Source organism: Benincasa hispida, chromosome 8, assembly GCF_009727055.1.
Source record: "Benincasa hispida cultivar B227 chromosome 8, ASM972705v1, whole genome shotgun sequence".
Classification (NCBI taxonomy): domain Eukaryota; kingdom Viridiplantae; phylum Streptophyta; class Magnoliopsida; order Cucurbitales; family Cucurbitaceae; genus Benincasa; species Benincasa hispida.
The window spans coordinates 22,629,019-22,639,839 of NC_052356.1; positions in this window are offsets into that span (position 1 = coordinate 22,629,019).

The following is a 10,821-nucleotide window of genomic DNA, read 5'->3' on the forward strand; positions in this document are numbered from 1 at the left end:
GCTAAATGCACTATGTTGAGGTAGTGATGCGCTGGTAGCAATATCGTGTGCCCGATCCTCTAGAAATGTGTTTAGTTAAGGGGTGTGTTGCGTTAGTACATGCTTGTTGCCCGTCCTCAACAAAAATGTATCGCGTTACTGGAAGCGAGGTGTGAATTTTTAATCGTGCACTCTTCTGAATCAAATTTGAAAGAAAAGCTCAATTCATTATTTTTCTAAGTTGATGAAATTCTTTGATTCTTTGTATAGGCGACAATTTTTGTATTGCGTTAATTTATACTTATTTGTATACTTTGTTAATATTCAATACAATTGAGTAAATATTCTCTCCATTTGCCTATCCCTTTTTCTTTATCATCCTTTGTCAATATTTGCACTATTCTTAATCTTCTATTTATGCGTTCTTCATTGTGCTACCATGATGTAATATATGTTTATACTTAGAAACATTTCCCATACTTTGTAAATTCTGATTAACATTTAGTTAATTCTTAGTTTAGCAGTACTTTACATTTTATCTTTCAAAGTTCTGCTCAAACTTTCTTTTTGAAATTTTCTTCTAAGTGTTTGTCTAGTCTATCCAAACAACGCAATGAAGACCTTGCGCATCTTTAAATTTGGGGGTGGAGAAGGTCTGAGCATATAAGATCAAGAAGAATATGCAGTCAATAAGAAAAATTATGCCAAACTCCAATGTCAGCGCAAGGGAAACCTAAAAAATGTTCCCAACCTGATAAGAGTTTAGTTGTGAAAGAAGCCTGCTCGTAGTTGGATGTTCGTATGACACCCGTAAGAGCAAGCCAAAATGAAGGTAGGTTTCCAAAAACAACGCAGTATGAAAATGAAAAGAAAAAAAAATAATGCAAGAGACAACTCCTCTGAATATCATGAGTTAAAGTTGAAATTGGCACACAATCGTAGTTGAATATTCGCATGACACCTGTGGGAACAAGCCAAAACGAAGAGTGTAACCATGACCAATAGTCTCTAATAAATGAAAAAAGATTTGACCACCACATGTAGACATATCAAGTTGTTTTGACAAAGAAGAGGTAAACATTCTATTTTTAAACTAGAAAATATCTTTGAGCATAAATTTTGTTATATAGAAGAATAAAATAGGGCATGTTAAGAATTAGCATGGATAGAAGGAAATTGCGATGTCAAGTAATGTGCCTAAGTGTAACATTCGGAGCAGCCAATCAACACAAAAATAGAGGATAGGAATTTAGCATTATTGCCTTAGTAGAAAATATGCTTAAGCACAAGCATATATCTAAATTTGGGGGTGTGATAACTTGTAGAAATACAAGTTATTTATGCTGCCTTATCTAGATATTGTAGCTAAAAGAGAAGGAATATGCATCGATTGTATGAAAATTAGCTCTAAAATACAATAATTATGAATTATTGCAATTACACCCACTAAAATCATCAAGATGGTAGAAGAAGATATTTCTATTCTGTTTTGCAGGAAACCAAGTCATCGCTTGCGATCAAGGCTCAACGAGAAATTGAATAACATAGTTCCATCACATTGAGCCCATCAAACCACAATGAAGAGATGATCAACGCAATGATGAGCAATGCGACAGTCAATCCAAAGTTGAATTTCAACTGCATGCCATAATAAAACAACACCGTATGCGAGCACCCGATCGAAAGATGTAGTTGAGAGACGCAAATGCAGAGGATTGTGACACGTGTACAACTAACCGTTGTGCATATTTGACTGTCTGGTTGCATAATAGAAGGAATAATTATACCACCATCTTCGAAATTTCCATAACAATAAGTGGGCTCCACAAGTGAAGAGTAAAGCTTTTCACCTATAAATACCCCCATAGAATTCACAGAAGATATACTTGATATATGGGCTAATTGATGCTAGATTACTGAGAAAGAGGTTGAGCTGAGATCTGATCGGAAGAAATCCGGGAAGAAAAGAGACAAGGCCGAGAGGTGAGTCTCAGTGCGATTTGGCCAGATCCTCACCTTGAAGCTATGTGCTTAGATCCCTGCTACTGGTTGAGCAAGCCTGAGAGGGAAGCTCATCCTTCCACAAAATCCATCCATGCCGGCAAGCAATTTTCCATTCTAGATCTATGCCAAGACGTTGGCACTTATTTGTATTTGTTTCTAACTCTATTCATCAACTGTATTTCATCTTCTTAATCTCTTCATTCACAAATCATGTATCAGACGCTAAATAGTTTTATTAAATGTCTTGATCGCTTCCATTTCCACTTTTCTGTCTATTTTCGTTCCTCCATTAATCGTTTTCTCCATGAATTTTTCTAATCCCTTGGTAATTAATATGGATTAAATGAGTAACTTAATATGTGCTAAAGAGATAAATGCGTTTAGCTAAGGCATGCTAGACGACATCTTCACCTGTGAGAGCAAAAGTGAAGATTCCATTCTGATCTATCGAGAGAAGATTAGAAGAATGCATTAACTAAAGCGTGTAGTACTTCCAGAGATGGAAGCAACCTTGCGTTCATTACGTTCGTCCCTGTTTCACAACAAAAATGTGGGAACGCGGCGATCACTGAGAGGTGTACGCCAAGGGAAAAGCAAAACCGTACTCATAGCTTTATCGCAATTAAGGACTTGCGCTATTTATATTAGTTATCTTTTTTATTTTTGCGCTGCACATAAGACTTGCCACCGCATAACACGATCTTTGTATAATCTTCATAGCCAGCTTTGACCTCAGTATCTTGTATCATGTGACCTATATCTTGTATCATCTTAGCTTAGGTTTACTTTATCCCAATTTATTTTATTATCGCATGTTTACCGCCTTACTTTACTATATCACATGTTTAATTACTTGTACACAAAACTCTTTTATAAATTGAAAAAATCCCTGGTCGCATGTATCACAAATATAACGCAATAACCTCAAACATTCCTTGTGTTCGACCTCGGATCACATTATAGAAACTTGTGGTGGAATTATACTTGGTTCCAATGCAAGGAAACTTGTGACAATGCACAACATACTACATCCATTAATAATGCATATCTAGAAGTAGTATCATATAAAGAAAATAAAGACTCATTGTATAGCTTTTGTCGTTATAGTGTAGTAGGCTGACCTTAGCAGCAGGGGTGTGTGTATGTAGTTACGCACCAGGAAGTCGTAGACTCTCTAGATGTGGTTACTGGTAATGTGACTTTATGTAAACAGTCTGCTTATGTTTTATTTGATCCTTGTACCATGCATTCCTTTGTATCTAGCACGATTGCATCACATTTATATAAGTTGCCTAAAAATATGTCTGAGGATTTATATATATCTACTCCTATGGGGGATGTAGTAGTATGTGATTATTATAGAAGTTGTGATGTGTTAATTGAAGGCGAAGATTTCTGTGTTGACTTAATTCCCTTAAACCTACAAGAGTTTGATGCAATCTTGGGAATGAATTTTCTTGGGAGGTATCATGCTTTTATTGATTGTTATAAAATGGAGGTAGCCTTTAGGAATCCAGGAAAACAGGAAGTAGTTCTTGTGGGAAACAGGAGGTTAATATCAAGTAGTCTTATATCAACAGTAAAAGCTAGGAACTTAATGGGAAAAGGATTTGAATCCTATCTGGCTCATGTAATTACTTCCCAGGATGAAAAGTTGAAACCTAAAGGCGTATCGTAGTTCAGGAGATTCTAGACTTCTTCCCTAAAGAGTTAACAGGCTTGCCACCTGATATGGAAGTAGAATTCACCATTGACCTAATTCCAGGTACAACCCGTATTTCGCATGCTCCGTATAGAATGGCGCAAGCTGAATAAAATGAGCTGAAGGTGCAGTTTCAAGAATTGGTTGATAAAGGATACATTAGACCCAATGTATCACCCTGGGGAGCTCCAGTTCTATTTATAAAGAAGAATGATTGTTCATTCAGGATGTGTATTCACTATAGGCACCTAAATAAGGTAACGATCAGTAACAAATATCCGTTACTGGGTATTGATGTTCTCTTTGATCAGTTGAAGGGAGCAACAATATTTTCTAAGATAGATCCGAGGTCAGAATATCATCAGCTGAAGGTGAAAGAGATTGATGTCCCTAAGATTGTACTCAGAACCCGGTATGACCACTATGAGTTTCTGGTGATGCCATTTGGCCTAACAAATTCTCCTGCCATTTTTATGGGCTTGATGACTAGAATATTCCACCCTTATTTGGACCAGTTTGTCATAGTTTGTAGTGATGATTGTTGGATTGTATCAGCATGCAGCGGAAGCAACAAGGATCATTAAGCACTCTAATTCATTAATTTTGGCAGAAACTAAAGCATGCTCTTATAGAAATAAATGGGTTTCAAGTCATACCTTTGTAGAACTCTTGAAATCTCGATTTCTAGCTTTAGATTTCTCCAAATCTTCTTGTAGACCATTTCAAGATCTTCCTCACTATTCTATTAGTGCTCTAGATTGAGTTGTGGGCTCAAAATAAGCCTAAATCAAGGGAACTTTGAGAATAACTCACAGCAGCAACGCATTTGAAGAACACCTTCTTCGCCACTAATTTTTCAGCAAAAATTATATAGATTGCATGTCTCAATTCTACTCTCAAATCAAGGGAACTTTAGTTTATGGGTTTCGTGTGAGCCACTTGAAGGTGTAATGGAAAATCCCATAATTCCATTTATGTGTTTTTTAACTTTTCCAATTTGATTTTAAAATCAAATTTGATTTCAAAATCAAAATTTATTAATTTTACAAATTATTTCATAAATTAATTTTTTAATAAAATTAGTAAATAATTATTTAAACAATAAAAATAATTTTAATTAATTTAATATCAAATATTAAATTAATTTTACACAAATCTACTTTTATATATTTAAATCATATTTCAAAATTAATTCTCTAAATCTGTTTAATTCTTAAAATTAAACATGTAATTATATCTCATATAATTACTAATTCCTTTAATTCTAATTTGAACGTTTTAAATTAACTTATCAAGCTACTCTAAAGCCAATCCATTTACGAGCTAGTAGGGGGACCTCGCGGACCTACATATCGTGGGCCCCAACGATCCAAGATTAATTGGCTAAACTCATTAGATCGAATTAACCCCCATTCGTAACTAATGGGGTCACTCCACTAAAGGCCATAGTTGAACTCCCCTCACTATAGATATATTATGTCCACATTTTGTTCGTCGGCCGGGTCAAATCTATGTTTTACCTCCGAGATTACCTCTTGTTTCTTAAGTACCATTGATTCTCTAATGAACAATTGATTTGCGATCCGATCAACAAACCGAGTCGCTCTCGGGTCAATGAGAGGGTAGGACCCCTTGTTCAAGATCCATAATCAGAACTTAAGGGAGCAACCTCTCTACTATTCCTAACAGTGGGTAGGAGTGAATTCCTTCTTGCACCCATTTAGATATCTATTTGGTCTAACCCCTGAAATGAGAGTTTATCGAGCTGGTGCTATTGAGCCAATCCTCACCTATGCAAATCTAAGGATAATCCTTAATAAACAGGAGTTCATAGTTAGCTCAGGATTAAGGTCAAGTTACCTAGGTCATCTCTTTGAAATAGTCAGTCTTAAACAGTAAACAACGTTAAAAAGTAAGAGTGACTGATTTCGTGGTCCGATCTTGTACAAACCTTTTACACAGGGACACCTCTACTCCTCATGTCATAACAAGTATGAATTAGGATCACTTTGTTTGAAGTACTTTACAATTCTTTGTAACAACTACATAGTAGGCCACATCCCAGAATAAGGCACCCGATCTTATTCATATACTATAGAACATTTTGACTATTCACTCGAACCTGATCTACTTTTATGTCTAAGTACTCATGTAATATACAAGGGACTTTTAGGTTTATTGGATTTCTAATAAGCAATACATATATTCAATAACAACTTATTGAATTTTCAGAATAAGTTCTATTATTTACAAACCACGAGTTTTAGGACATAAAACCCAACAAACTTTCAATTGGACTAAAATTCCAATGGTAACTTATATATCCAATATATAAGACTGAGCTTCTGAGTTTTATAGAGAAATACAATAAACTACGGCATCCCATACCCATGGTTTACCATTCGGTATCCCATACCCGATATTTCTCCCACTTGCCTTAGGTTATTAATCTTGTATTTCTAGTCTTACTAGGTGATTCTCAAACACTCTAGCCGAGAGAATCATTATAAACATGTTAATGTACAATAGACTTCTTATTAAACTATATGGGAAATGCATCTTATTCTCAATTATGACCAGAAGTCATAATTTCCTCCCACTACATTGAGGTACTCTCAACTCTTTGAGTAAGACGTGTCTGACCTATCTTAACAACTTTTTGTTATCAGTAAGATCTAGAAATTTTTAAACTTCCTATACTTTGATCTAATTGACTTTTAGTCATTTTTAAATATCTGAATATTTGCTAATTGCTTTTAACAGTTTGATTCTTAACAGAAGTTGCTATGAGATAGAACAAACACAATTTTCGAAAATGAACATTTCATTTACGACAAAAATATATAGATTTTGTTCTTTTACAAGATAACAAAAGCAAGTAAGGTTATCATTAGTCATCAACATCTCCCACTAGTTAAGCTGAGCAAACAGTGTTCAGGAACTATTTTGCCTGTTTTGCTTTCTCTGCTCTCTTCTCAGCAAGATACTGAGGGCAATTTCTCTTCCAGTGCCCTTCTTCATTGCGGTGGAAACACTTTCCTTTGTTTGCATCGTTGTTCTTTCTTTTCTTTCCAGCGAGTTTCTTCTTCCCCTTCCCTTTGCTCTTCTTCAATGGAACATTCTTACTCTGTGAAGTGGAAGCAACATTAGGCTTTTTGGAGGACGTTATTATCTTTTCAGTAGTAGTAATGCTTATTTCTGATTCCAGTCCTTTAGTTCTCAACATAGTCTGGTAAGCCTGTAGCTCATTTAGCAGAGTAGCCAAACTGTATTCAATTTTATTCATGAGTGCATTTGTGCAGAAGTGAAGAAAACTCTTCAGAAGAGATTCTAGAATAAAACCGACTTGACTTCTCTAGTCAATAACAACGCCGTTTACTTTCGCCGCATTAAAGTGGACCATCATGTCCAGGACATATTCACGAACAGGGGCCCCTTTTTTCATGCAGTTGTTGTAAACGTACGTGATGACATCATGCCTTAGGATGAAGTACGGTTGTCCAAACATCCCTCGTAGAGATTCCATAATCTCTTTGGCAGTACCCATATCCTCATGTTTCTTCGCCAAAATATCAGATATACAAGCAAGGATATAAGCACGAGCTTTATCATCTACCCTGATCCATCTATCATACGCATCCCGAATAGTTCAATTTGTATTAGAGCTCGAAATGGGGGGACAATCCTCTGTTAAGATAAACCATAAATTGTCTATCACCAGTATAGTGTCCAAATTTGATTTTCAAATTACATAATTATCTCCAATCAGTTTATCCAATGCCAATAATTTTATTATCGAACTCTTCATTCTAAAATTATAAAAAATTCTATAAATGTTTACTTTTAAATCCGATCAAATTTTAGGAAAGTAACAATAATATACCCACAACCATTATTTATTTGCAATGATACTACAACAAGACATTCTTGACTAAATACTATCTCAAGAATAACTCATATTCTGATAGTCATTTAGCTACTGCTTTTGGTCAGAAATTATTAACACTTAATAATTCTGTAAGTGTAACCCTTCGTTTTCAGACGTCGGAGGTCAGCCCTAACTACACTACTGAAGTGCAGAGTCAAGGTTCGGAATTGACCTAAGAAATCTCATCCATCTTTGGAGCTTGAGTTGTTCTGAATCCTATGTTACAACCCTCCAAGGGGATAGCCGTCGTTAAATGACTAGCAAAGGGCCGCTAAAAGCTAACCAGCAGGCGCAACATAGGAACCTCACGATCCAAACTAACAGAAGAGACTGCAGGATATGTTGACACATATCCTTCATCCACTTACTATGAAATACTTCCCCCGTTCACCTTGGTATTGACTCATACATACCACTTTCCTAATGGAGGTCACTTCCAGGGTGACACGAAGCATCATATGAATCTCACGGTGTGAACTATGTGAAGACGTGACAGTTGAAATCTATATATCATATATATGATTTATGTTCGAAAAACTTCCCCTTATTGACCGAAACCTAAATTTAAGCTAAAAAATACTTTTCGAATGGAGATCTCTTCAAGGGTGACACAAAGTACCGCTTAAATCTTGATAGTGAAATCTTAGGGACGTGAGAGCTAAAAATAAAGTATCATATATGTTATTAATCTCCCACTAAAGTTTTCTAATAACTTTATCATATAAAAGTTATTGAACTGCCTCTGAAGTGTTCTATTAAAACGAAAAATTTGTACTTAGGTTCTTTTTCGGCTAATAAAAAAAACCTTAAGTATATGTGCTTTTATCCAAGTATAACACTTATAAATGGATTCAAACCTACAATGTCTAGGTGACAAACCATTTTATTACCTCACACCGCTCACATATACTCATAAAACTGGTTACCAACACTCAATAATTCGGCCATAATCCCCAGGTAGGAGGTGTTCCGTAGACCGTCAACTTAAATACCCCCAACCTTTGATAGGATTATATATCGATTTAGTTTGTATCCCAAGTTTTACAAGTTCAACGATCTATTTTAACTATTAAAATGAGTGGTTAACCTACGTGAGCGTACAACTACTCTTTGTTGTGGATTTTAAATGTCTAACCCAATTTTTATAACAACTTACAAGATTTTTAGACATGCTAAACATCCACAACATACATCAAAGGCATTTAATATTTAATATAACAATTATATTAAATACAAGAAACCCTAACATGGATACTATATATTATAATATATTATAACATACTTTCAATGTATGTAACATGCTTCCTATGGTGGAATTTTAAATCTATGTGGCATACTATATGCACATGCAAGATTTATTTAATTATAACATACATCAAATGAATAAATAATTAAACACAAACTAATGTGGTTTTAGTTTTGGCATAAACAAGCAAACAAAAGCCTAATTAATACAAAACAGCTTCTGAACTACTCATACCACTCCAAACCAAACCCAAACAACTTGAACAAGACCTGAACCATCTGAATCGGACCAGAAAAGTCTGAACTGGACTAGCCAAAAACCTTTTGAGGCTGAACCAGATTGGACCTCAAGAGAACCGGTCGAACCGGTTGCTCTCGCTCCATGCTCGAAATCTTGTTGAGGCTCATCGTATAACAATGTCGATTATCGTCTAGCATCTGCCTAATCGTCTAGTGTTTGCTTGATCGTGCTCATCGTATAACACCTGACAAGCTACATGATCGTGTATTGTCTTTCTTTTACCATATAGTTCGATCATCTAGTGTCGGACAATGTTACACGATCGCTTAGTGTCTAACACTATCGTGCAGTGCCCTCGTCTGACGCCGGATGAAACTACATGATCGCATAGCACCATCGTATAGTGCCTCTTCTTAATTGTTTACGCACGTGATAACGAGCAGAAATGCACGTTATCATAGTGCTAAGTTCTTAAACAATGTTGGATTGCATTAATAAAACATGTTAAATTGCGTCCATCAAGCATCAATTTCATAATATTGCGATCACATGCGTTCATCGCATAGGAACAATTGAGTTTAGTGTTTTTATGCAGAATATGCATTGATGCAATGCAAGAATTGCGATCATAGAAAATCAATGGTCGAGCGCAACTTCACCGCAAGGCTTTACGATGATTGTGTTCGCAAACATTCGACCGAGAAGGATTGCCACAACTTGGTCAGCATAACATGGTGGGCACATTGACACGGTGAATCTTTATATCTTTTCTTACAACATGTGAACAAATATGAATGTGACTTAATGAATCATGCAAGCTCACGTTGCCATAAACTTGATGACATAGAAATGGAATGTTATGCTGTATTATCGCTTATGCACATTACGTCTAAATATATGCGTTGTTAATCATATGCTTGTAGTATGCGATGGAGTAATGTGTGTCACAAGTTTCCTTGCGCTCAAACCAAGTATAATTCCAACACAAGTCTCTCAGAATAATCCAAGGCCGAACACAAGGATTGTTTTCGTTAATGTGTTATTCATGTGGTATATGCAACCAGTTTTTACAATTAATAAAGAATGGTTGTTTATACAGATGATTATTCCAGGTATGGGCTTATTTTCCTAATGCGCCAAAATTATGAAATTTTTGAAAATTTCAAAGAGTACAAGGCTAAGGTTGAAAACCAATTAGGTAAAGAGATTAAAACACTTCGATCAGATCGAGATCGTGAGAATATGGACATAGAATTCCAGAAATATTTGATAGAACATGGAATTCAGTCTCAACTCACAGCCTCTGGCACACCTCAGCAGAATAGTGTGGTAGAAAGGAGAAACAGAACCTTGCTGTACATGGTTCGTTCCATGATGAGTTATGCTCAGTTAGCAAATTCTTTTTGGGGACACACAGTTGAGATTGCGGTGTATTTTGAACATAGTTCCCTCGAAAAGTGTTTTTAAAACGCCTTACGAGCTCTAGATGGGTCGTAAAGAAAATTTACATTACTTCAAGATTTGGGGTTATCAAGCACATGTGTTGGTGCAAAATCCTAAAAAGCTAGAACACCGTTCAAATATATGCCTATTTGTAGGCTATCCAAAAGAAACAAAAGGTGGTTTCTTTTATGATCCTCAGGAAGATAAAGTGTTTGTATCGAAAAATGAAACCTTCCTAGAGGAAGATTATATAAAGAACCATCAACCTCGCAGTAAGCT